We start from the raw sequence: 27,310 nt of genomic DNA, 5'->3' as shown, positions 1-27,310 counted from the left end.
AAATACACTGGGTATTTATTACACACTAGATACTATACTGAGTATATTTATTAGCTCACTTGAATTTTATAAAAGCACTCTCAGATAAACATTATTATTACCTTCATTTGCCAAATGAAGAAACTGGCCTTTAGGTTGTATCACATTTCTAAGACCACGGAGCTGGCACAGACTTGCCTAGAACCAGCCCTTTTCTAATTTTAGAAAAATACTTGTAGCTACTATTGAATCCCACTTACTTCTTCCAAATAAGAACACAAGAAAAATCTCCACATCTGGCTGCAATTTCCATGGTCACAGAATAAACTAAACCCAGGCCAGTTAGCTCACATAAGGTCACAATGAGAAGTCAGGAGTGAGCAGGGGTGCTCTATTATCACCATAGGAAAAAATAAGCTGTAGGCTTATTGCTCCACCTTCTGCTACTTAGCAATCATGTGAAATTAAGTAACATCAGATACCTCATCATCTGGTCCCACCCACATTTTCTAGAATTAAATATATTTCAATATTTAAAGTAAGGATTTTACACTTTAGAAAGTGGCTTCTCCAAATGGTATACAATGAAACGCTAAATTCCGTGTTTCAGATTTTAAGTGCTACCAGCATTTGAAAGGTACACATTAGCATAGCCTAGTGTTGCTGAGGAAAGCACCCAACCAGCCCACCTTTTTAAAAAGACTACCTATACCAGATGCTTTGTCTCCCCAAATCACAGTATCCATGATCATTAATAATAGCAGAGGTAGAGGATTTAGGTGGTTAAGCAAGATAAATATAAATGAATGTGTCTGGTCATACAACATGTTTTTAAAAGATTTTATTTATTTATTCACGAGAAACACAGAGAGAAAGGCAGAAACACAGAGGGAGAAGCAGGTTCCCCATGGGGAGCCTGATGTAGGACTCTGAGATCACACCCTGAGCCAAAGGAAGATGCTCAACCACTGAGCCACCCAGGTGTCCCCATACCATACATTTTTGTTACACGTTCCCTCTCTTTGGAGCCCATTGTCTCCAAAGTTAAAAGAGCTGTCCTTTAACAAGCACTGATCAAAGCAGTGAACAAAGTGGCCCACCTCTGAACAAGGAACCTCCTAGGCTTCCTTGACAGCTCCTGGTGGGCGCTCTGCCCTCTCCTTCCCCTCTCGAGAAGCATGATCACACATGCTCACATGTGATCACACATGATCACACACTCAAGAGGTTTTACAGCCTCTTCTGGGGATAAGTATGAGCTACCAGTGACCATTTACCACAATTCACAGAGGGGCCAGGGAAGGACGAGCTGAGCTGCCTTGTTCCAGACTTCTGGGACTGAAATGGTGAAAGTGGGAAGGACTTCACATCACACTTAATCTAAACTCCTACTCAGTTCAGAAGGTCCTTATTAACCCTCTCTCTGCTTAAACACTGTGACAAAAAATTCCTTATCTCTCAAGGCAGCCAGTTCCTCTGCGCACGCATGTTGTGTGTGTGTGTGTGTGTGCACGCGCGCGTGTGTGTGTCAACGTTGAGAGGAGGATTTATAACTGGAAAAAAAAGAGTAAATCGAATGCTGCTTCCTCAACAAATGCTACAGGAAATAACATCCCTCTTGGTCCCTTCTCCTGGTTCAGAGTTAGTGTGAATGCTGCTTCTTCCACCTTATTGGATATGCTTTTCAGATTACAGGCAAAACCTGGTCACCCTCCTCATAATCTTCTCATTTGTCAAATTTATTTCTGTACTTAACACCTCACTTTGTTCCCCAAAGAATCTAAAAGAGCTTGGCATCTCCCTTACAAAACAGTAACAAGTTTTACAAACCCAAATGCAGTAGGCACTTAAAATATGAAAATAACTATGGCTAGGTCTTTCTTAACAAAACTAAATATATAAATAAATACTTAAATAAAAAAATCCTTTGTAGGGAATCATTAAGAGAATGACACATCACTAGCCATTCCTCACTCTACTTCTCTTAACTAAAACAAAATATATTTTTACCGAAGTAAAAATCAGCCTTAGACACCATTAAAAGCCACTTACCAGCCTTTTTTCACTCTAACACAATCATATCAACCACCAAAATAGAAATACTATACCGTGAAATACTATGCAGCCACTAAAAAAAAAAAGAAAAAAAACACTAATAGGGAATGATCCCTAGGAGTCAAACCGAAAAAGGAGGTGTAGACCAGTCCAGTAGAGCATGTTACCAATTCTGTTTAGAAGACACACACATCTGTGTATGTGTGCACATATACGTATCTACATAGACAGATGTTTATACAAACTCAAAATGGCTGTGGAAGAACAAGTAAGAAACTGGTAATTGTGGTTGCCTCCGAGGAGGAAAACTGGGGCTCGGGTGAGAGGTAAGAAATACGGAAATACGTTTGTATGGTGTCCGGGTAGTGGACATATGTGTCAACCTTCCAAAATGGAATTTTAAAAAAGGCAAGCAAGCAAGCAATAGCTCTAGGTGGAGAGGAGAGTAGAATCCAGCTCTGGCTTTGATGAGCAGAGTGAAAAAATACTCATGCAATTTCCTTCTTAAGCAAGTGTTTTCCCCTGAATGCTGGGAACCCCTCTATGTCTCACCAAGAACACCCCGTTCATCGCACTCTAGAGATACTTCTGCACAGATGGCTTCATTTCATTAAATGCTAATTGTTCTCAACTACAAATTTGGACATTCGTTTTTACAAAATACAGAGCTACATAGATCTTACTATTCCCATTATATCAATGCCAAGCGAAAAGCACTATTCCAAGGTAAGATGACACTATCAAAAGTCACACTATTGGCTTTCTTGTAATTTAACACGGTCACACCAATTGCCAAAATGGAAGAAATCTGACAATAACATGTGCTACCTTACTCATATATAGGTCCAAATCCTCCTTTTTAAAAAGAAAAAAAAGAATAAAAGACACACTATGCTAAATTTAATTAGACATTTACTAAGTGTAGTGTCCCTAGTTAACAAGGCAAATCGATCCTTTCAGTTCTGGCTGCAGTTTATTTAAAGACTTTACAATTTTACTACTTAAGAGCAAGTCCTATGGAGGTGTTATCTCACCATTTATATTTTCACAACACTTATGATATTGCTATCACACTCTTAAAATAAATGAAAAGCCCATGCCACATTTCAGACCAATGTAATGCTACAGACTCTATTTTTATTTCTAGAAATAAACATTAAAATAATTCTGTATTGCTCACTTTATTCTTGCAATGCTGAACATTAAAAAAAAGTAAAACTAAGTTTTTTTTTTTAAGTCCCAGGTATACTTGAAAAGCAGAAGTTTAATTACTTGGCTTTAAAATTAGGCACTAGAAAAAAACAATATAAAATTCTCACAACAATAGCATTTGTGACAAAATTATTATCCTTTTAATTTTCTATTAAATTGTGATTTATTAGCTTGCTACTTTAAAGATTAGTTTGTGTACAGAACGAATTTAGTGGTGCATTTAATGAGACAAGAAGGTAGAATGATGAACATGAAAAGATTATTTCACATTGTAGTGCATGAGCTATTTGATAATTCTAACATAGTACAAAAGAAAGCTTCTCTCTAGATTGATCACGGTTCAGTTAACATCACTGAATATCTAATACCTCCAACTCAATTAATTCTCACCTGATTAAGATCAGACTGATATTCAAACTAAATCATCTCTCCAGTCAAGTAGAAATCAATATTTCTGATTTTACTTTTAAATTACAATAGAAAATAAAACGCACGCATCTTCAATATGCCAAGAGTAGCTTTTCTATTCTAGTCTACCATGGCATGGATAACACAGTTGATTAAAGAATTATTCTAATTTGAGCACCGATATGTAGCAGAACCTGATTAATTTGAACACAGAGATGGAATAAAGTAATTAAATATATCTTATACAGGGCAAATAGAAAATTGACATAAAGTAAACTTGACTTCTTTAAAACAAACCTCACTATTTATCAGCTCAAGTAGTTAGGAACATGGTTTTATTAAAGATTGATTACTCTGACAGAAGAGTCTTATTGCAGGCACGGATATTTAAGAGATGGGCAGACACAGTTCTTTTTAGATCATACTCTTTCTACTACTGTGACCTCCAAAATGGATGCACGTAATGCACGTACCAAAAAACGACCAAATATGACTTTCCTAGAAAAAAAGAGATACTAATTCTTGCTGAACAAGGTAAAAATCAGTGAATCCTAAAATAAGATATTTACATAATTTTAACTCTTAATACTGATGGGAAAATAGATTTTCCTCTGCTTTCAATCCTTAATGCCACTTCAAATTTAAGATAAAGGAGAAGAGTAAAGACAAATTATTTGTTGGATTAAATGAATATAAAATAATACTTTGTTAGCCAACTCAATAATTCAGATGAAAGTGACAGAAAATTTTCAAATTCTAAACAATATACTGAAGAAAGCAAAATCACAGCTAAATGTACTATTAAAATTGAAAATAAAATTTTGAGCATATTTAATGTGTGCCAAACATTGTACAACATATATACTTACTATATATTATGTATATGTCATATATAAAATACTTTTATAAAGCACTTTAAAAAGGATATAATTTATATAAAATATGTATTTCATATACATTATATACATCTCAAACCTCACAAAACAGGCTATTACTATGTACTAAATAACTCATAGGTGCTACTTACCTTAGATGTACCATTTCTGTGTTTTATATATTATCAATTCTAAGAAAAGAATATGAGAAACCAAAAATTATGCAAACTAGCCTGCAAATAAAGATTTCCAAAATCATACCCTATGAAAAATGGCCACAGAAGTTAATTATATATGATAGGTAAGGGCATAAAATTTAGATTTTATGTTAATATAGGACACCTCCACAGACTTGTAGAACTGGATGCTGGGCTGCCTGTACAATTTGCATATGCGTATGTATCTTGGAAGTTGGGCTATTTGTATGTTATGCACAAAAGGGATAGTCTTTACTTTCATAAAAGACTCCATTCTATTTTTGTTGAATCACAAAGACATTTCAGTTTGATTTTACTTATGATTGAAGCCCATTGTTTTTGGAAAATATGTGTGTGTAAATATATATTAATATATATACACTTTATGTGCATATATATGTAAAATACTTCTCAAAATATATATATATATATATATATAAAGTCACAGTGCAAGCAGAAAGACTATAAAGAACCAGTGCACATGCCCCCCTGTTTAAAGGTAAAGCAGTTACTTCATTCCAGATAACTGTCTTGCAAGAATGGAAACACATTATTACCAGATATGAGGATTTAGTTTTTTTAAACTAGAATTATTTTATGTAAAATTTCACAATTTTAAATAGTTTAGCTAACATTGTTTTCTAAGACACTGCACAGGGGAAAAACAAAATGTCTACAATAATGGGTCCTGGTCCAAAGGCAGGCATGAGCTGCACTGTGTCCTCCCCAAATTCATATGTTGCAGTTCTAACCCCAGGGCCTCAGAATGTGACTATTTGGAGATTCTTTAAGACAGAAATATACCCCAAAGATACAGATGTAGTGAAACAATGGGACACCTGCACCCCAATGTTCATAGCAGCAATGTCCACAACAGCCAAACTGTGGAAGCAGCCACAGTGTCCTTGGACAGATGAATGGATAAAGAAGATGTGGTTTATATATACAATGAACAGTACTCAGCCATCAGAAAAGATGAATATCTACCATTTCCTTCAATGTGGATGGAATTGGATAGTATTATGCTAAGTGAAATAAGTCAATTGGAGAAAGACAATTAGCATATGGTTTCACTCATATGTGGAATATAAGAAATAGTGAAAGGGACCATAAAGGAAAGGAAGGAAACTTAGTGGGGAAAAATTAGAGAGGGACACAAACCATGAGAGACTCCTAATTCTGGGAAACAAAGGGTAGCAGAGGGGGAGATGGGGTAACTGGGTGATGGGAATTAAGGAGGGCACTTGATGGGATGAGCACTGATATATTATATGTTGGCAAATTGAATTTATATAAAATATTAAAAAATAAAGCCAAAAAAAGACAGAATTAAAGTTACATGAGGTCATTGGGTGGGCTCTAGTCTCATGTAACTAATGTGTTTATAAGAAAAGGGTATTAGGATGCAGACACACTCTGAGGGAAGACCATGTGAGGACACAGGCAGAAGATGGCCATCTACAAGCCAAGGAGAGGCCTCGGGAGGAGAAATCAACCCTGCTGACACCTTGATCTTGGATTTCTAGCCTCCAGAATGATGAGAAAATAAACTTCATTGCTTAAACCACTCAAAAAAAAAAAATAATAATAATGGGTCCTGGTGAAAGCTGAAGGTCTCTGTTGACTTCAAAGTCTTTCTTGAATACTTCACCTCTAGAAATATGCACATGTGGTCATCCATTCAAAACTACTATCACTCATTTGACAACTACTAAAGCAGAAGTCTCATAATAATTCTAAGCAACATCACAGCCCTAGAGGCAGAGTAAAGGGAGACTCCTCAATCCTTCCATAATCCCATGAAACCACCTCTGTTATAATGGATGTAGTACGTTTACTTCCTTTCAGGAAACAAGAGGGAATGAAAATAGGCTCTTAACTGAAAGTTTACATTTCCTTTAGGCTAAACATCTCAAGAAACACCTCAGGTAAGAAGGTAACTTCACTTAAGTGGATGCTACTTTAAAAATAAAGGGGTTTCTTTTCTTACTCTATGTAGTACTAGACACTTGTAGACATTTGGTAAACTAAGGTATAGTTTGTCTGCTGCCCTCAAGAAGTGTCTAATGGAGAAGCAGCAAAGCAATGACACTCTCAAAATGTTAAACAAAAATAGAACTGCAATTATGGAAAAATGACATATATCACATGACAGTAAAAGACCAACTGCCCAAAGAGGGCATGCAATAACTAGTAACATCAGTTCACAGGTCAAAGAGCCCAGCTCAGGCTTCTAGAAAGCAGCACAAAATTTAAAGGACTACCCACCCCATTTGCAAAGATGGATGAAAGAATTCCAAGAAATGTAAAACAGCAATCTTTATCTTTTTCCCCCTACTAGCCTAATAAGCAATCTGTGAATATAGTTAAAATGAAAAATTCTTTAAAATATATGTAATAATTTTACATTCTCAGAATCCAATATAATAGTGGTTAATTACATTCATCCATAAAGCAATATGGCAAAACCTAACAAGTCAACAACATATGGGTTGGTTGTAAGCTACTTAAAAGATGATGCTAAGTAAGAATTTTACTTTTGTTCTATATTTTACCAGTAACTTTCATCAACATAAAAATAAAATATGAAATATAAAAATAAAAAGGGATTTGGAAATGTTCTGTCATAAGTAGAGAAAAGTAGCTGTCACAAAGTCTTATTTGTTAGATTCCACAAAGAATATTTTTAATTTTAAAACAGAATGTCAACAGGGTTGAGTGAAATAAATGGAAATAAATTAATGCTAAATAATTACTAAGGAAGTTTTGTTTATGGAAATGAATAATTCAGTGTTTTACAAAGTAAATTTAAACAGCAGCTGCTCTGCTGACATTAAGTTTTCTCAAAATGTACAAACTTTAAAACTAGAGAATCATCGTTTTTTGTTTTGTTTTGTTTTGTTTTGTTTTTAAAGTCAAACAGAAAGAAGTTATTTCCTAGGTCTTCTAGTTTTGGTATAAAGTATTACATGGTTACCAGGGTAGGGTAATCAACCAACCATTTAGTCTCAGCATTACATTTTTCATGGGAGGTATCTGTCACATTCTCATTAACTGAATATATGCATAATTCCTGGCTTGTTAAGTCTCAGAACAGCTGGGGGAGAAAGGAATTCAGATTTCTGACAATCTGTTCCCAATCCACTTGGTCCTGAGTTTTATTCAGATCTCAAAATAAATCTTATGTTTGCCTCTAACTCTACTGCAGTTCCATGTCTGTCTCCTAACTACTACTTGGTCCCATATATTGGTAGGAGCTCTTCCTCCTTCAAAGAGAAATGAACTCAAACTTAAATACACTTTAAGGAAATTGCACATATTATGAAAAAAGTTCATTTTTACTAAAATAATGTATCCATGGCTTTTATCCAAAATTATTTTATCCAAATAATTGATCCATACAATCAGTATCTCATAACAGCAGGTAATAGATACAGAAACTTGAAAGATAATGTTGCAAGTACCCTCAAAGATCAATCTGAAATTCAAGTAAGACACTTCCAAACAGTCGCATAAGACAAGAAGAAAACCAGGTTCTATTTACATAAGTTTTTTTAGGTTCATCTATTGTGTGAGGCAAACTGTAGTCTGCAATTTTAGTGCATCAGGAAAATTTAAATTACAAACAGTATTTGTATAATTAAAATTATTATTACAAACAGTATTTGTATAATTAAAATGCAATAATTAAAATTATTTGTATAATTAAAATGTTTGTAATAATAATTAAAATTATTATTACAAACAGTATTTGTATAATTAAAATGAAGGAAAATAGGGACTCCTGGGGGAGTTGGTAGGTTAAGTGTCCAACACTTGATTTCGGCTCAGGTCATGATCTCAGGGTCGTGAGATGGAGCCCTTCATTGGGCTCCCTGCCCAGTGGCGAGTCTACTTAAGATTCTCTCTCCCTCTCCCCTCTGCCTTCCCCCTTCTCTCTCTCAAATAAATGAATCTTGTAAAATTTATTGTAATCTTGTAAGAAATTTATTTCTTGTAAAATAAAATCTTGTATTTATTTGTAAAATAAATCTTTTACAAATGAAAGGAAATAAGGTATGTCAACAAACACTATGCATTTCCTCTATATAAACCTATATATCTAGGAGCCCCTTGGTGGCTCAGTTGGTTAAGCATTTGCCTTTGGCTCAGACCAGGATCCCAGGGTACTGGGATCGAACCCCAGTGGACTCCCTGCTCAGTGGAGACTGCTTGAGATTCTCTCTCTCCCTCTGCCTGTCTCCCTGCTCATGCTCTCTCTCAAATAAAAGCTTTAAAAATAAAAATTAAAAAATAACCTATATATCTATATATTTCTATATACCAAGTTCTATTCTGAACACTTGGGACAAATAAAACAAATTCGGGATCTTGACCCTTGTGAACTTAACCAATAGGAAGATAGACAGAGACCTAACATTGTATAGTAGTTCAAATATGTTAAGAGTTGGGGTGCTAGGCAGCATAGTCAGTTGAACACCTGACTCTTGGTTTCAGCTCAGGTAGTGATCTCTAGGTTGTGAGATGGAACTATAGTGGGCTCTGTGATCAATGTGGAGTCTTCTTAAGTTTCTCTCTCCTTCTCCCTGTAACTCTCCCACCAGACATGTGCACTCTCTCTAACAAATAAATCTTTTTTTAGATCAAATAAATAAACCTTTAAAAAAATAAATAGCAAAATTAAGGGGAAAAAGAAGAGAGAAGTAAGGTGCATTATAGGAGGGCAGCGAGAGTGGGTTGCATTTGACATAGCGTTATCAAGGTAGGCCCTTCTGAGGATTCAGGGGAAAACTTACAGGAAGTGAAGGAATGAATATCATCATTTATATACCCAATGATAGCATAATATAAATAATTTAGTTTCTAATTCTATACACATCAAAAAATATTTATAAGGAAATCTGACCTGAAGAAATAATTGTAGCTAAAACTAAATTTTTTTTAAGATTTTATTTCAGGGCGGGGAGAAAGGGGGAGAGAGAGAGAGAAGGAGCAGGGGGAGGAACAAAGGGAGAAGGAGAAGCAGATGTTCCATCCACATCAAAGCAAATGATGGCTGAGGAATATTCCATTGTATATATATACCACATCATCTTTATCCATTCATCTGTCGAAGGACATCGTGGAACACAGTCTGGCTACTGTGGACACTGCTGCTATGAACACGGGTGCAGGTGTCCCAGCATTTCACTACATCTGTATCTTTGGTGTAAATACCCAATAGTGCAAATTGCTGGGTCGTAGGGTAGCTCTATTTTTAACTTTTTGAGGAACCTCCACAGTTTCCCAGAGTGGCTGCACCAGTTTGCATTTCCACCATGGCTGATGTTTTGGAATGACAAATCTGGAAGTAATCCTATTATAATGCATACACTAAGGAACTACGTTCTCTTATTTTTTATATTTTTTTAGTCAGAGAACACAAAACATATTTCCTTAAGGAGAAAGTGGGAAAAATAATGTTAATACATACTAGGTTAAAATTATGTTCTTAATTCATAAAAAGGAAATCAAGCATGAGCAAATTTAGGATTTCTGGTATTATTATTACTTTATGTGGATTTTCACTCATCTATGTTAGTTTCCATTCATGTTTTAACTTGCAATTAAAGAGTTTTATTTCTTTTTATTTATGAAATACAAGCAATTAGTAATTTCTGATGCTTATCAATTTCCAATGTAGCTATACAAACACTTTATCTTATTTTGTAAAATCCTATGAAAAAATTCTCAATCCATCTTAAGTGGTTACTAAAACTTTATTTCTCCTATACTGTAGAAGTGAGAAATGTATTTCTCACTCTATTTCTCCTATGTTATAGATGTGACAAATGTTGAGACAAAAAGAAGTATTGTCTCCAATTTTTGCTATTTAACTACATAGTTTGCAACTTCAAGCTATTCTACAACAAAATAAGGCAATTATAGAAAATAGAAATTTTTGTATATGAACGGGGGAAAGATGTCTCTATTTTGTGTTGTGACACAACACAACAACTGTGTCAGGGCCTCCCAATTGCAATGCCAGTTCTTTTTTTTTTAATTTTTATTTATTTATGATAGTCACACAGAGAGAGAGAGAGAGAGAGAGAGAGAGGCAGAGACACAGGCAGAGGGAGAAGCAGGCTCCATGCACCGGGAGCCCGACATGGGATTCGATCCCGGGTCTCCAGGATCACGCCCTGGGCCAAAGGCAGGCGCCAAACAGCTGTGCCACCCAGGGATCCCTGCAATGCCAGTTCTAGAACTTTTTTGATGAAATTCATTTATGTAATTGACCCAGAAGTGGCACTGATTAAGGATACTTAATGGGTATACCAGTTGTGGTAGATGAGATCCTGTGAAAGTACATCTACGTAGCTGGGCATTAATTTAAAAAAAAAAAAAATCACTAACTTCACATTTATTTTACCCAATTAAAATGGGTTTTTCAAAAAAATAATTATTCTATTCCCTTATTTGAAATCAATACAGTTCAAATTTAATCATGCATCCAAAATACACACGGTCTTAGAAAGAAAATTAACACTAATTTTATAGAACTAAAAGATTTTTGAGTTAAAGAGTATATATTTTGCTTTAAAACCCTGTTGTAATACCTTACATTAGAAACCTGAGACACAAAGCAATTCTGTTAAAAACTAGATTATCTTCTTAGCTATGATCGACCTTAAACTTAGTATGTCCAGGTTCATTGCTTCTTGCAAATCATCTGAAGTCAAACTTTTGGCATCATCACACTTCTCTTCAGGAGTCATCTTTTCAGTCACCAAGTGCTGCTTATGTTTCCTGTGATGCTTCTCATTCTCACTGTCATTTTCCCCGAAACAGGCCCTCTGCTTGTAGCTTAATGAAAGAAAAAGCATCCCCTTTCTCTAACATCTCCTCCTACAGCCAGTCATCCCCTATAAATAGAACAATCACCAATTTTCTCTCATGTCACCAGAGGCACGAGGTAGAAAACAAAATATGACGATATTACAAGGACACAACAATAATGGAACTACTGTAGCTACCCTCCCCGAAAGTTCCTGTTTCTAATCTAAAGGCTTGATTAGCACATATTGATTTATGGGAGGACTGAATTGAGATTCAAAATACAAAATAATCTCAACGATATGGAAAACCAGGGCAAAAAAAAATTTAAGGTGAAATTTCTCAGGGATAAATACAAATTTAAAGAAATAGTTTCCAATTTTAGAAGAGAATGACAAACTCAGTGTGATCTAAAAAAATGAAGCATGACAGAACACCTAAATCCATCTTAATATCAGTGTCCCAGTCACAATAGCACAAGCTCACAGATATCTGTGTTTTCCCTGGGGACTACATGTTTATTTAAATGGATCTTGACAAATAAGCATGTTTCCAAAGAAAGATGTCAGGAAATTGAAAGAAAAAAAAAAAAAACACAGTGTATATACAGTTGACTGTTGAACAACATGGATTTGAACTGTATAGGTCCACTTACATGTGGATTTTTTTTTAAATACAGTACAGTACTATTTATGCATTTTCTCTCAATATTTTCTTAATGACATTTTCTTTCTTTAACTTAAAGAATACAGTATTTAAAACACACAACACACAAAATATGTGTTGACTGTTTATGTTATTGTTAAGACTTCTGGTCAAGGGTAGGTCATTAGTAGTTCAGTTTTGGGGAAGTCAAAAGTTCACATGGATTGTCAGCCATGACAGTAGGGATGAAGAGGTTGGCACCCCTAATCATCACATCATTCAAGCATCAAACATGTTATGTACTAACCACATCTTGAAAATCTACCCAGGGTATGCATGGGAAAATAGAAAAATTTTCAATTTAGCCTAAAATGTGCTCAAGAAAGGAAATGAGACTATGATAAGTAGGCTTAAATAAAATCTTGGAAGACCTTAAATATAAGACTTTAGATGTGATCCTATAGGTAGTGGAGAATGACATGAACTAAAACTGTATACTTCAGAAAGTTTCACCTAGCAACTTTTAGAGTTAAGTTAGGGAAGATGAAGGAAAAGAAATTTTCTAGATAGAGAATGCTAGCTAGTCTATATGCTAATAAAACAATTCAGGCAATAGAAACTGAGGATAGTTCTGGGTGTTAAAAAAAAAAAAAAAAAAAAAATACAACCCAGAATATTGCAAGCTCATAAACTCTTCCTCAATAAGCTAAACAAAAGGAGTTTCAAAAGAGGAAAAATTGCTCAGCTGCCACAATACAAGGAAAGAGGTACATATAGCCTCATAACATAAACTTCAAAAAATAATAGGAAAGAGAAAAGACTGGCAAACTCAGCATGATGAGGCTCAACATGGCATGGCCACTAGAGTCCCATTTCTACCCCTTAAAACACACTGGGGAAAGAATGAGTTTTAAAAAGTCCTAAGAATCTCCACTAATGCACTCCTTATTCTTGAAAGCAGTACACCAAGGGCATAAATAGGAATCCCAGGGAAAAATAAAAAACAAAACAAAATCCTTTAGAATAAAAGCCTCTACCCACCTTCAGAGGATCTCAGCAGGGGTAGAAAAGCCCACAGAATGCCATTTTTCAGGGCTCCAGGCTTAGGATAACCCAAAGGTAGCCCCACAGGAAAAAAGGAAACATTCCTGAAGGCTATTTAACAAAAACACTGCACTGGCCAGTATGCTCCTTTTCTCCCCCTCCCTCCAGGCTTCAGGAAAGTACAGAGAAGAACACCTCAGCCCTCACACTATAGCCCACAAGGGAAGACAAATATATTAGAGAAAGGTGGCAGGAGTGTTAAAGAGAATTCACCCACAATTTTTCAGAGAAACAGCAGGGCAACTCTGCAAACATACCCTAAGGAAAAAAAATCCATCTCAAATGTCACACTATATAAGAACTTAATAAAAATATAAATTCAAGGAAGCTAGACTTGAAGGAATAGTTGATAAAATAGAGTGAGATTTAAGAGGAGCTAAGAATCTAAATTAAAGATCTAAACAAATCCATAACAGTACCAATATATTAGAAATACTTAAATAAACGAGACATAGCTAAAATTTAAGTGATAGATTTTGTAAGAATGACTTTACATAATCATAGTAAATATAGAGAAAAAAATTTTTAAAGTTATGCAAACACAGAGAAAACCAAAACATGGTAGGCAGCTTCTAAGATGGCCTCAAATTATCCCAGCCTCATGGTATCCATGTCCTAGAATAAACCACTTCCCTTGGGAACAGGCTAAACCTAGCTGTTTCCTTCTAATTAAAAAACATGCAATGTGAAGGACAGAATGTCACTGCCATGATTAGGTGACAAAAGAGCCTGACTTCTGTGTTGTTGGTAGATGCCCTCTATGCCTTCCCAGTTTGCATGATATGATAAAAACTCCATGAGGGAGAGGCTCATGTAGCAAATGGAGGGGTGGACTCTGGACAACAGTGAGCAAGAAAGTGAGACTCTCAGCACAATATCCTATGGAGGGACTGAATGCTGCTACAACCACTGAACGAGCTTCCCCAGTTGAGGCTTCAGATGAGACTGCAGACCCTGAGCCAATTCCTTGATTGCAGCCTTGTAAGAGACTGAAGGAGAGAGAGGACCCAACTAAGTCATGTCAGACTCCTGGCCCATAGAAACTAACATAATAAATAGGTACTGTTTTTAGCCACTAAGTTCTGAGGTTATTTGTTAAATAGCAAATAGCATCAAGTGGTAACCCTGTTTCAGTGTTCTAAGGATGACTGGTATCTTTGAGGTAGAGAATTCAGAAAAAGAAAAAAAATATTTTACATGATAATTTAATAAAAGTTTTCTGATAAGAATTGGATCTGCAAATCAAAAAGACACACTGTATTCCAAAAAGAACTGATATAGAACAATATCTACCTAAGATATAGTCTAGTTAAGTGACCTAACCCAAGAATTAAAAAAAGAAATTTTCTACTATCCAAGAAAAATCAAAACCCCTATGGCAGGATAGTTGTAAAGTGGGGCAGGGATGAAAATCAGGCTCAGAATTCCCAGAGCAACATTCAATGTCATAAAATACTAATGCAATGTGTACAAACTGAGGGAAAGTAAATACAACCTGACAATTTTATACCACTGAAAATGGAAATCTTCACATATTATTTGGAAGATTCCTGAACTAGGACTAGTAACCCTCAAAGGCTCCACCTGATGCTAAGTTTCCAAGATCACAGAATTTCCCCTATATAAAAATCTATGCAATATGAAAATCCCTGTTTTCTATTATATCAAGTCTAGATTTCTTTGCTTGGCTTTCAAGGAGCACCAAAATATGACTCCAACTGCAACTAGTTTTACATAATTAGGCCAATCTTCTCACTGTCCCACAGACACCTTGCACTATATTCAGCTTTCATGTTTTAACTTCTATGTGGGATATCTTCTAAATAGATGGACTTGGGGATGTTGTGTTACTAATTTATAGGATATTTCATCCCTAAAACTTAATAAGGTCAACAGACTTAAGTTTTTAAAAAGCTAAGTCTAACCTCGCTAAAACCTCTATCTGCTGCATAAAATTCTTCCTAACCGCTTGAAAGTTAAAACATTTTTTTCATAACTTCTAGAGCATTCAGACATTTTTTTTAAAGATTTTATTTATTTATTAATGAGAGACACAGGGTGGGGGTGCAGAGACACAAGCAGAGAAAGAAGCAGGCTCCATGTAGGGAGCCCGATGCGGGACTCGATCCCAGGTCTCTAGGATCAGGCCCTGGGCCAAAGGCAGCGCTAAACCGCTGAGCCACCCGGGTTGCCCAGACATTTCTATTTAAAAACTTAACTCTAAATTAATACTTCTATGTAAATTTGATTAGTCTTAACTCAAAAAAATTAAAAATAACCTGGAAGAATGGAAAAAAATTTAAATATTAGGTTAAATATATTTAGTTGAAAAAAATTACATTTTTAATTAAAAAAAAAATGAAAGGGTGATACAAATAAATCTGATTTGAAATAAATCCTTAAGCTTTTGATATGGTCTTCCCAATCAAATAGCTTATATTAGGTATTTTTAAAAGGTAATTTTATATATTTATATAGAATGCTACAGTTTACAAAGTGTTTTAAGGTTCATTTACCTCCAGAAATAATTTTACAATTATAATATCCACAAAAGGACAATGAGCACAGTCAAAATCTAGAAACTATAAAAATGAGAATTCTAATTCTTTCAGTAAGAATTTATGAATCTTCATAGATTTATCACAGAAACATATTCATCAAAGTCTTCTTTACCAAGACAAAACTACTTTTGTGAGTAAGCAGCTAAAGCTTTCTTATTTGTTCTTCCTCTCAACCATGGTTACAATATTTATATTACTTGTTTTAATATTCCAACACATTCAGAATGGTAGTCATAATTCTGGTTTTTCCCCCTTCCTTATAATTTTACATCTAAAGATCATCTTTAGTTGACTTGAGTAAGACTTAAAACTTTATTAATAAACCCTAATATTTAATGTTACATTTACAGTAATGGGAAGGAGCATAAGTCAATGTACAGATGAATATGGCTTAACTGTATTCTCTCAAGCACAAGATTTCCATATATTTCTACCACAAGATGGAGATAAAGTAGACATCTTTACATATTTTAAAAATACATAATTTTTATTAAAACATTTGATATCATGTAGTTCATAATTAGAAATATATGCTGATCTTTAAGGTAAATAGAAAGGTAATCCTAGTTCATATAAGATCAGTTTCAGTTAAAGTAATTTTCAAAATATTCTTTGGATAAAAGAAAATATAAAGACATAGAATGTTTTCATGTTACAACTCACTTTACACAGGAAACTACCAGTATATTAAGGTTATTTTAAACATACACCGAAGATGATGATTCATATGTCTATACCAGAGTGATGTCCAAAAAAACTTTCTACAATAACGGAAATGAACAATAATCTGCATTATCCAATGTAGTAGCCACAAGCCACATGTGGCTGTTAAGCATTTGAAATGTGATTAGTGCTAAGAAAAATTAAGTAACTAAAAGGACTAGTGACTATTAGCTACTAACTAGTACTAAATCTATATCATAGCCAGTTTAATATTTTCATATTTATAAACATCTAATGAAGTTTTCAGATATTAACAGATAAAACCTGAAATATAAGTCAATGATACAAAAACAGGTTCTGACAATTAATAACTAAGGTTCTTCCATAACCATGAGGGAAAAAAAGGGAAAAGCTCAATATGACTACTGCGATGAAAAAAAATTATATATTGAAAGAAAAAAGTTGTTTACCATCCTTCAAAGGGAGTAAAAGAACATTATTAAAAAAACAAACATGATACACATAAATCTTTTTAAAATACATCAATGACCATGTGAATTTTCATATTTGATTTAGAAATATGCTTAAATATTCAAAATATTAAATATCAAATAATTGTACATAAAATAAACTCTATATTTACTACTTATTCAAGTCCAAGTTGAGCTAACATTTTCAAAAAAGAAAAAAACTGCTCCCTCTTACCAAACAGCAATAAGTCTAACTCTGCAATTACAAAGTAGAGCCCTTTGCAGCAGACACAGATTCTAACAAAAATCCACTGGACCTCAATCAATTCCAAGTTTGGTACCATTTAGACTAGAGGAGAGCCAATAAGCCAGGGTGTTTCTAACTGGAAGTACTCTCACCATCCAAAGATGCCAATCAAAGGTACTGAAAATAAACGGAAAAAAATTTCATGATTGCATCCTGAAAGCATGAAGATTCATGACCAAACCACTTCACTGGTGTCTTTACTGGGTTTGGGCAGAAAAGGGAGGGAGCTAACCTGAAATGTTATCAAAGCAGCACTGAGGAGATAAGAGTGTAGAAAAAAAATTTATGGAGTGGTCAGCAAATAATTCTTGAATATATGTTGATGGCTGGACTATTTGGGTACAGGTGCTCTGACTTTTTTTTTTTTTTGGGTGCTCTGACTTTAAAAACAAAACAATGTTTAATTACCTGTAGGTTACAAAATTAGGATGTTCTCATTTGAAATACATAGTCAAAATCAGCCTGTCATTGACTAGTCATGCTCCAACAGAAAACGAAAGATAGAACTCTTCTATTCAGATCTACCCCTCCCCCAAAAGATCTCATTAAATGATTTCTACATGTGCTGTGTTAAAACTGAACCCCTAGAGGGCAACTGAGCTTCAATTTTTACTTCATAATATACTTCAGTTCCTAACCTGTTTATAGATAGCATGACCTATTTCCTTATACCTTGGAACTTTTCCTTTAAAACAAAGGGAAATGGGAAGAAGAAAACTAAGATATTCCACCCACTAATGAAAAATACCATTATGGAACGTATTCTTTAACATGGATAATTCAAAGAGGAAGAATCTGATGTATTCTTTTAGACATATTCCTGAATAACACAGATCATAAACGAATATCTGAATATTAGCACTCTCAGTAGGAACCACGTAGCAGATAGGAAAGATATGCTTAACAAGTCTATTTAATATAAACGCTTTGCATAACTTTATATTCATTAAAGGGCATGTTAAAATTTATAGGTTCTTCACCTTTGTGAAGAATCCAATCTCAATAACAATTAATCCTAGTATAAATAACCCAGTATAACCACTATAGGAAAATCAGTGTCCCCTTCAAGGTAAAAGAATGTGACAAGGTAAAAAATGTAACTGCCCATCTCAGCTAATTCTATACCATGAAGTACAAGTTTGATCAAATGGGCCCACTCAAAATACTGATGTACAAAAACAAAAACAAAACAAAAACAACCATTCATGTATCAATGTGAAAGAATACTAGCTAGCAAGGTCACAAACCTATACAATGCAACAATGATATATTTGATTTAGCCTTTTTTTACTGAAACTTGAGAAATTAGGCATAGACAAGCCCACTACATATTATAGCAGCAGAGAACAGAACAGAATAAGTTGAGCATTTACCTGGATGACATATGGAATTACAACAGTAACTTGATTAGTCATTTTTTTAAATCCAAAAAGGTTTTTAGATAATCAATTCTCATATCTGTGTATTTCCTTTACAACATGTACTTGTTAACTGGAACAAAACTTTAACTCAATCCGTAAAGAGTTTCTGACTGAATGTGTAACCACAAGGGGCCACACCAGAGTCTGTCACTGGTGGCTCAGTGCCAGAACCATCACCCTCAGGAAGGCAGAGGATACATGTACATGCTGGTTAAAGACCTTTTCTCCATATCACAATCACTTTCTTCACTCTGTTATAAACTACTCATATCTGCAATTATTCATAATTATTCACATTACATCCTATGGACTCAAGCTAAAATGATCACAAATCAAATTCTGCTCATGTAGAGACTAGAATCTGTACATAAATATGACAAACTAAGCACAGACTAATGGAACACAGAGAAGAGAGAGGCTGCTGAGAAGGGTGAAATGAAATCTGTGTGCTGTCAGGTAATTTTCAGAATAGGAAAAAGGAACAAGGAATACTATAAAATAAAAAGGAGGCAAGGGTTAAGATCTCAAAAGCACACTTGGGTTCATCACTGCTTTGGCCCATTAGAAAGAATCTGAGGGCTGACCTAGATAATGTAGGGCTCAACCTTGAAGATGGAAGGAAAGGAAATAAAAAGTTTCAAAAATAAAACACACACACACCACACAAAGCACAAAAACAGAAAGCTTCTGGTTCATACGGAAGAGTGCTTTAGATGGTGAAGTACATAACTTGAAGATACACAAAAGGAGCTGAAGACAGGAGTAAAAGCCATATGGCCTATTGCCATGCTGCCTTAAGGATCAGTTTTGTGTCTTTGGCTAATATCCCTTGTTTCTCAAACTTGACCGCACGTTCACATCACCTTGCGAGCTTTGAAAACAGAAACTTCCAACCAGTACCCTTCTTTGTGGAGAGGAGCTGGTATTTTTAAAAAGATTCCCAGATAATTTTGATGTATAGGAGAGGCTGAGGACCACTGATCTAATCTATGTGTGAGAGAATAAAAATTAAGGCAGAGCAGAGGTTCTACCATAAGAATATGACAATTTGAATTTCATAATCTGAATAGATTTGACCAGAGAAGATGTGAAAGAAATAGAGAACACAGAAGAAACTGCATGAAGCCTTTATCATTAAGGCATTTTAGCAAATGAAGTCCACTCTGAAAATCATGAGGGTATTAATGAAATTAGAATTCCTTAAAAAACTCAACCACATATAAGTCAACAACAAGGTCTTGTCTCCTGAGGACAAAATAAGAATAAAACAAACATCACCTTCTTCACACTAGTACATAAAAAGTATGGTTGGTCAAACCTTCAATAAGATCAGAATTTTTCAGTTTTTCAAAGTTTAAGTTTTATGAGCTTGGCATATCTATGGGAGATATACCAGGCAAAGAAAAAGATGCAGGACAGCCCCCATAGCTTAGCGGTTTAGCGCCGCGTTCGGCCGGGGGTGTGATCCTGGGGATCTGGGATCGAGTCCCATGTCGGGCTCCCTGCATGGAACCTGCTTCTCCCTCTGCCTGTGTCTCTGCCTCTCTCTCTGTGTGTCTCCATGAATAAATAAATAATATCTTTAAAAAAAATAAAAAGAAAAAGATGCAAAAGATCTTCAGTTTTTACCCTGTACTGACACAATCTAGGATTCAGCTCTCTTTAAAGTGAGTGTCAAATTTCCAAACATAGTCTTGACTCGTCTAGGTCTAGTTCAAAGTTTGTAGGTGAGTGATGAGAAAAGTAAGGGCTCTAACTGCATTAACCTGCACAGAGTTAGAATAAAATTGCTCCCACTGATCCAATAAAGACATTTTCCACCAAAATGAAGGGCTATTATCTATCTAGAACAGTCAGAACAGAAGTGAGATTACCTGAGCTCAAGGATCCAATAGGCTTCGAAAGACAATTAAAAGAGTCAGGCAATATGTTAATGCTGAAAGAGCTGGGTTCTAATTGTGTATTTGTTATTAACCCATGGTTGGAATTAAGGTTAGTTTATAACCTAATCTGTTACATAAAAGACACTAGAAAAGATTAGATATTTACGATTCCACCTATCACTTAAATTCTATGTAAGACTTGGCTCTCTGGCAATGTCACTAAGGACGTGTAAATATGGGGTGGAACTACAGAAATAATCTGTAACAAACACATGGTGAAGTTTAGAAAGTCAAGAGGAAGCTGAATTTGTGTGTGATGACCTGGAAATCTTATATAAATATAGCATGTCCTAATAAATTAAATCCAGTAAGATTTTCTTAAACTTTTTGCTAATAGAGACATTTAAAATAAGAAAAGACGTCTAATGATATAGATTCAGAATTAGATTTAGGCTGCATTTCTGAGTTTGGTTAATATTAAAACTGGTTTTGGGGTTATGATACAGAATCAGAAAGATAAAAAAAAATAAATGCAAACACATTACTTATTCATGCATTTTAAAGGTAAGGACCTGGGCAGCCCCAGTGGCGCAGCGGCTGGGCGCCGCCTGCAGCCAGGGGTGTGATCCTGGAGGCCCGGGATCAAGTCCCAAATCGGACTCCCTGCATGGAGCCTGCTTCTCCTTCTGCCTGTGTCTCTGCCTCTCTCTCTCTCTGTGACTATGAATAAATAAATAAAATCTTTAAAAAAATACATAAAATAAAGGCAAGGACCTGAGTACTGTATCAAAATACAGAGGAAAAACTACTGGCTGGGGAATGGGGGAGCGTGGGAAGAAGCAGCCTGACCAATGTGACTGTTTGTTCAAATTATGTAAGCAGAAATCAACTGCCATTAAATTAGGAGAATAAGCTGCTGCTTGGCTATTTAGCTATTCTTAGATCAAAGAAAGTTTTTCCTTGGCTTTGAGGACTCAATGTAAAATGTTATAAAAATCTGGCAAATCAGTCTAAAAATGATGATAATACATGCCTCCTAAGGACACCTGCAAGAATGAAAAAAGACTATGCCACAGTTAACTATGTGGAAGTACTACATAGAGTTAATGCTCATCCTCACATGGTAGCCTAACAGTTTTCATAAATGCCAGGGGTTATGCTATAGCAGTCTGAGACAGAGGTGTCCCTTTAACTCTGGCAAACACACATCACTGCCTGTCACTTTAATGAACACCACCACCTAGTCTTTTTTTTTTTAAGATTTTATTTATTTATTCATGAGAGACACAGAGAGAGAGAGAGGCAGAGACACAGGCAGAGGGAGAAGCAGGCTCCAGGCAGGGAGCCCAATGTGGACTCGATCCCGGGTCTCCAGGATCACACCCTGGGCTGAAGGTGGCACTAAACCGCTAAGCCACCGGGGCTGCCCAACACCTCCTAGTCTTAGAAGAATGCAGAAAACCATATTTTAGGAAAGACATTTGTCAATATATCCCATGTTCCATTGCAGAACTAATCACTTTCAATTCTTTTTGTATAAAGTCTCTTTCCAGGAAGAGAGAAAAAGAGAGGGAAGAAAGCGAGGGTGGGAGAAAGGACAGACTTCAGATGCTTCTTCTGGTTCTTACCAGAAGGCAAATCTACACTTTTGTGGTAGGTTAGGTTTTTTAAGGCACTCTAGAATCAGGCTTGACTCCTAGCCTTTACTTGTCAATATCCCCCAAATGCACCACTGATCTCCTAAGGTCAATCTCTACTGCTGTATAGATACACTATGCACATTCTGACTTCTGTGCCTTCAATCCTGAGTCTCTGGTATAAAATGCTTTTCCAGAATCCCTGTACTTACCCAAATCATTAGGCACCCTTCAAGGTCCACTTCATAGCTCATGTTCTTCATTCAGTCTCACCTAACTAATCAGAATTCACTGGCTTTTCTTTTTTTCTAAACGAACATATAGATATCTTATTACAAATTGCTTTATATGATGTAATTCTATTTTATGTATGCTTGGTTGGTCTCTCATCAACCAGAGAAGGTTCTTCGAACCAAGTCTCCTACTCTGCCTCTATATAACTTCTCAGTGCTGAACATGTGATAGGCAGTCATTAAGAAGTATGTAATAAGACTACTATTAAATTGAACTCGCAAATTAAGAGCAGTACTCTCTTTTTTTATTCATGAAAGACACAGAGAGAGAGAGGCACAGACAAAGGCAGAGGGAGAAGCAGGCTCCATGCAGAGAGCCCAATGCAGGACTTGATCCTGGAATCCCTGAGCCAAAGGCAGACGCTTAACCGCTGAGCCACCCAGGCATCCCACCATTATTCTTTAAAAGGGTTTTTAAAAAGGTTTGAGCAAATGTCTGTTTATCTACTTAATGTTCTTGATGTATCTCCAATAAGAAATAATTGAATATTTAAAAAAAATCTAGAAAACTTTTAAAAAGAACAAAATTTTTTTAAATTTTACTTTTTAAGTAATCTCTACCCCCAACATGGGGCTCAAACTTACAAACCCAAGATCAAATATCACACAATCCACCAAATGAGCCAGCCAGGTGCCTTAAGAACACATTTTTATTTTTTTAAAGATTTTATTTATTTATTCATGAGAGACACAGAGAGAGGGAGAGAGGCAGAGACACAGGCAGAGGGAGATGTAGGCCCCATGCAGGGAGCCCGATGTGAGACTTGATCCCAGGACTCCAAAATCATGCCCTGAACCTAAGGCAGACGCTTAACCCGAGCCACCCAGGCATACCAAGAACAAACTTCTAAAATCACAAATATTTCCAACACTTAGAAATTGTTAACATTTCTTTACAGTGCTTTCTTCAGAGTATTAGTCATAATTTTAATTTGAATATTTAATAACTATCTAGCCTGCTTAAACTCAATAACAACAAGGACTGAATCTACTTCTGTCACATTTATGTACTTAGTGTAGTAAATGTGCAATGCTTGGTACATGGTAAGTCCTCATTAAAAAAACTTATGGAATTAGTTAATTTTGGCAAGCCCTTCTTATATTTTTTAGTTTAATTAAATGAGGTGAGGAAATTTTTCAAGTAAAGAGTCACTTGGTAAATTTTTTCAGCTTTGTGAGCTATACGGTATCTGTTGCAACTATTCAATTCCACCACTGCAGTGTGAAAGCAGCCAGAGGCAATACAGAAGTAATGGGCATAGCTGTGTTCCAATAAAACACAGAGACAGGCAGTGGGATGATTTCACCCTAAGCCTGTAGACTGCCAATCCCTGAATGCAAATAATATATTGTGATGAGTCTCCCATCAACAATGGACTTACTATGATTGCAAGTGTGTATGTATCATTTCCTATAACATAATTTATATAACCAGATTCTGCTGATACCTAAGTTTGGGGCAATATTCCATATCATATATAATGCAATGAATATACTAATGCATATTTTTATTGGATACCTCTGATAATTTCCTTAAGAGATACTTCTCCCACTAGACACACTAAGTTAAGCAGCAGCTATATTTATGAATTACTGTTAGAAAAAATACTCATAAACTGAGGGATATTGGGAAGATGGTGGAGCAGGAGGAATCTGAGCTCACCCCATTACACATTTACAACTAGATATTATCCACATTCAAGTCAATAAACCCAAAAGTGATCAGAACATGGGCAGAACAAACTCTACTACTATGTATAGAGAAGCTACATGTGTAAAGTTAGGAAGGTAAGAAAGATGGAGGTGGTTACCTGCAGGAGAGAGAAAGCTCCTCCACACCTCACATTTGGGAGCCCACAGGGGAAAACTCTCATAATCTCTGGCTTTAAAATCCAAAGGGGTTGAATTCAGTGAGTTTGTAAAACAAGTAGGACTCCGAACCTGGAGCTTTAGAAGTCAGCTGACTCCGCACTGGGCGAGCCTGGAGAGTAAGTGATAGCTGGGTCACTGCCCTTAAAGAGACAGCAGCCTGAGTGGAGTGGCAAAATGAAAAAAGGCAGTTTACAAACAGGGCCAAAGAGGGAACAAATCTATTAATACTAATTTCACAGAGTGTTGAGGACTTCTCCAAAAACAAGGGAGCTGGCAGGCACTATTTCCTTCCCCTACCTGCCAGCATAAACACAGAGGCACATGCAGAAGGCCAGGCTGCAGATCTAGATTGCTAGCAGTGTGCCATCTTCACAAATTCCCCCGAGGATTCACCCCCTCACCTCCACTCTGGGTTCAGGGCATATTTTGTTAATACACATGCACCACAGCCACCACCAGATACATAGCTACTGCCTCCCACAGCTACCACACATGCACCTCCACCACCATCACATATTGGGTTCAGCCACGGCCAGCCATAATCGAGTTCCCTACTCAGCCACACACCCTCGACTGCCACAGCACCCTGGGAAATCTGATGTAGGACTAGTGGCCCCACGCACATTTTTCTAACACCACACCCAGCTGACAGGCACCCCCACAGGCACACCCCTCAAAGCTGGCTTGCCTAGGTCCCACTAACACCACAGAGAGAGCAAGCACAGCCCACAACAGGCATAGAATCAGTGCAGATGACTGCACTGAAAGGAAAAGTGACTTAGACACGTCACCAGAGTGTAAGCAACACAGAGAGGATGCTCTCTTAAAGTGCCAAGTTCTTGTGAACCAGGGACATGCACTGCAGGACCTCTTCATAAAGCCACTACATTCAAGAGAAGAAAACATAGCTGACTTTCTTCAGAAACAGACACAGAGAAGCAGACAAAATGAGACAGAGAAATGAAATAAAAATGAAAGAACAGGACAAGACCATGGCCAGAGATCTAAGACAAATAGATACAAGTAACTTGCCTGATAGAGAATCTAAAGAACTGATCATAAGGCTACTCACCGGACTTGTGAAGAGTGGAAGACAAGAGTGAGACCCTTAATGCAGTGATAAGGAATAACACAGCAGAGATAAAGTGCTCAATAAATGAAATGAGAAACATACTTGATGGAATGAGCAGTAGGATGGAAGAAACAAAGGAACAAATGAGTGACCTGGAAGACAGAGTAATGGAAAGTAACCTTAACAAAAGACGGAAAAAAGATTTATCCAAAACGTGAACAGACTTATTAGGGAACCCAGTGACTCCCCCCAAGTAATAGCATTCATATTATAGAAGTCCCAGAAGGAGAAGAGAGAGAAAAAAGCAGAATATTTATTTGAAGAAATAACAGGTGAAAACTTCCCCTATCTGGGCGATAAAAATGGATATTCAGATCCAGGAGACACAGAGAACTCCAATCAAATCAACAAAAGCAGACCCACATTAAGACGTATTATAATTAAATTTGCAAAATATAGTGATAGAGAAAAAATTTTAAAAGCATCAAGATGAAAGAAAAACAGTAACTTACAAGGGAAAACCCTTAAGGCTAGCAGAAGATTTTTCAGCAAAAACCTTGTAAGCCAGAGGGAATGGCATGATATATTCAAAGTGCTCAACAAGAAATTTCTAAAGCCAAGAATACTCTATGCAGCAAGGCTATCACTCAGAACAGGAGAGGGAAAGAATTTCCCAAACAAAAACCAGTTCATGACCATTAAACTAGCTCTGCAACAAATATGAAAGGGCATTCTTGAAGAGTGGAGGATCAAAAGTGACAGTACAAAGGTAGGAAACACAAAGGCAGCAAAAATAAGTATTTCTGTAAAAAAAAAAAAAATCAGTCAAGCAACTCACAAAAAAAGGATATAAAATAGTATAACACACACCTCAAATGTGGGAAGGAGAGGAGAAAAGATTGGGTTCAAATTTAAACAACCATTAAGTTAATAAAGTCTGCAATATACAGAAGATGTTCTATACAAACAACACTAACCATATATCAAAAGCCACTAATAAATATGCAAAGAAGAAAGAGAAAGAAGAAAGTGAAATCCAAATATATCACTAAAGAAAATCAGCTAAACAGGAAAAAAGTCAAGAAAGGATCAGAGAAAATCTTCAAAAACAACCACAAAACAGATAATAAAGTAACAATAAACATATATCTGTCAATAATTACTTTGAATGTAAATGGATTAAATGTTCTGATCAAAAGCAGAGGGTATCAGATTGGATAAAAAACAAAACAAAACAAAAATAGGATCCATCTATATGCTGCCTACAAGAGACTCACTTCAAACCTAAAGACACCTGCAGTTGAAACTGAGGAGACAAACAAACATCTATTGTGCAAATGGATGCCAAAAGACAACCAGAGTAGCAGCAACACTTACATCAGACAAAACAGACTTTAAAACAAAGACTGTAATAAGAGACAAAGAAGGACACTTTATAATAATAAAGGGAAAAATCCAACAAAAAGATATAGCAATTGTAAATATTTGTGAACCCAATTCAGGATCACCTAAATGCAAAAAATATTTAATAACAAACATAAAGGAACTATGTTTAATAGATAATACAATAATAGTAGGGGGCTTTAACATCCCACTTACATCAATGGATAGATGATCTGAAGAGAACAAGGAAACAATGACTTTTTTTTTTTTTGGAAACAATGACTTTGAATAACACATGAACAAATGGATTTAAAAGATATATTCAGAACATTACATCCTAAGACAGCAAAATATACATTCTTTTCAAGTGTACACAGAACATTCTCAAGAACAGATCACATATTAGCCCAGAAAACAAGCCTCACTGAATTCAAAAAGATCAAAGTCATCCCATGCA

General features: G+C 35.8%; 1 protein-coding gene across 1 annotated transcript in view; it reads right to left on the bottom strand.

The window, feature by feature from the left end:
* Positions 1-27,310, bottom strand: part of CMC1 (C-X9-C motif containing 1) — an 84,133-nt gene that overhangs the window by 16,019 nt on the left and 40,804 nt on the right. The gene's annotated exons all lie outside the window — the stretch shown is intronic.

Source organism: Canis aureus, chromosome 22 (genome assembly GCF_053574225.1).
Source record: "Canis aureus isolate CA01 chromosome 22, VMU_Caureus_v.1.0, whole genome shotgun sequence".
In the NCBI taxonomy this organism is placed as follows: Eukaryota; Metazoa; Chordata; class Mammalia; order Carnivora; family Canidae; genus Canis; species Canis aureus.
The sequence above is the reverse complement of the archived record's forward strand: the minus strand, read 5'-3'. Positions and strand labels throughout refer to the sequence as shown.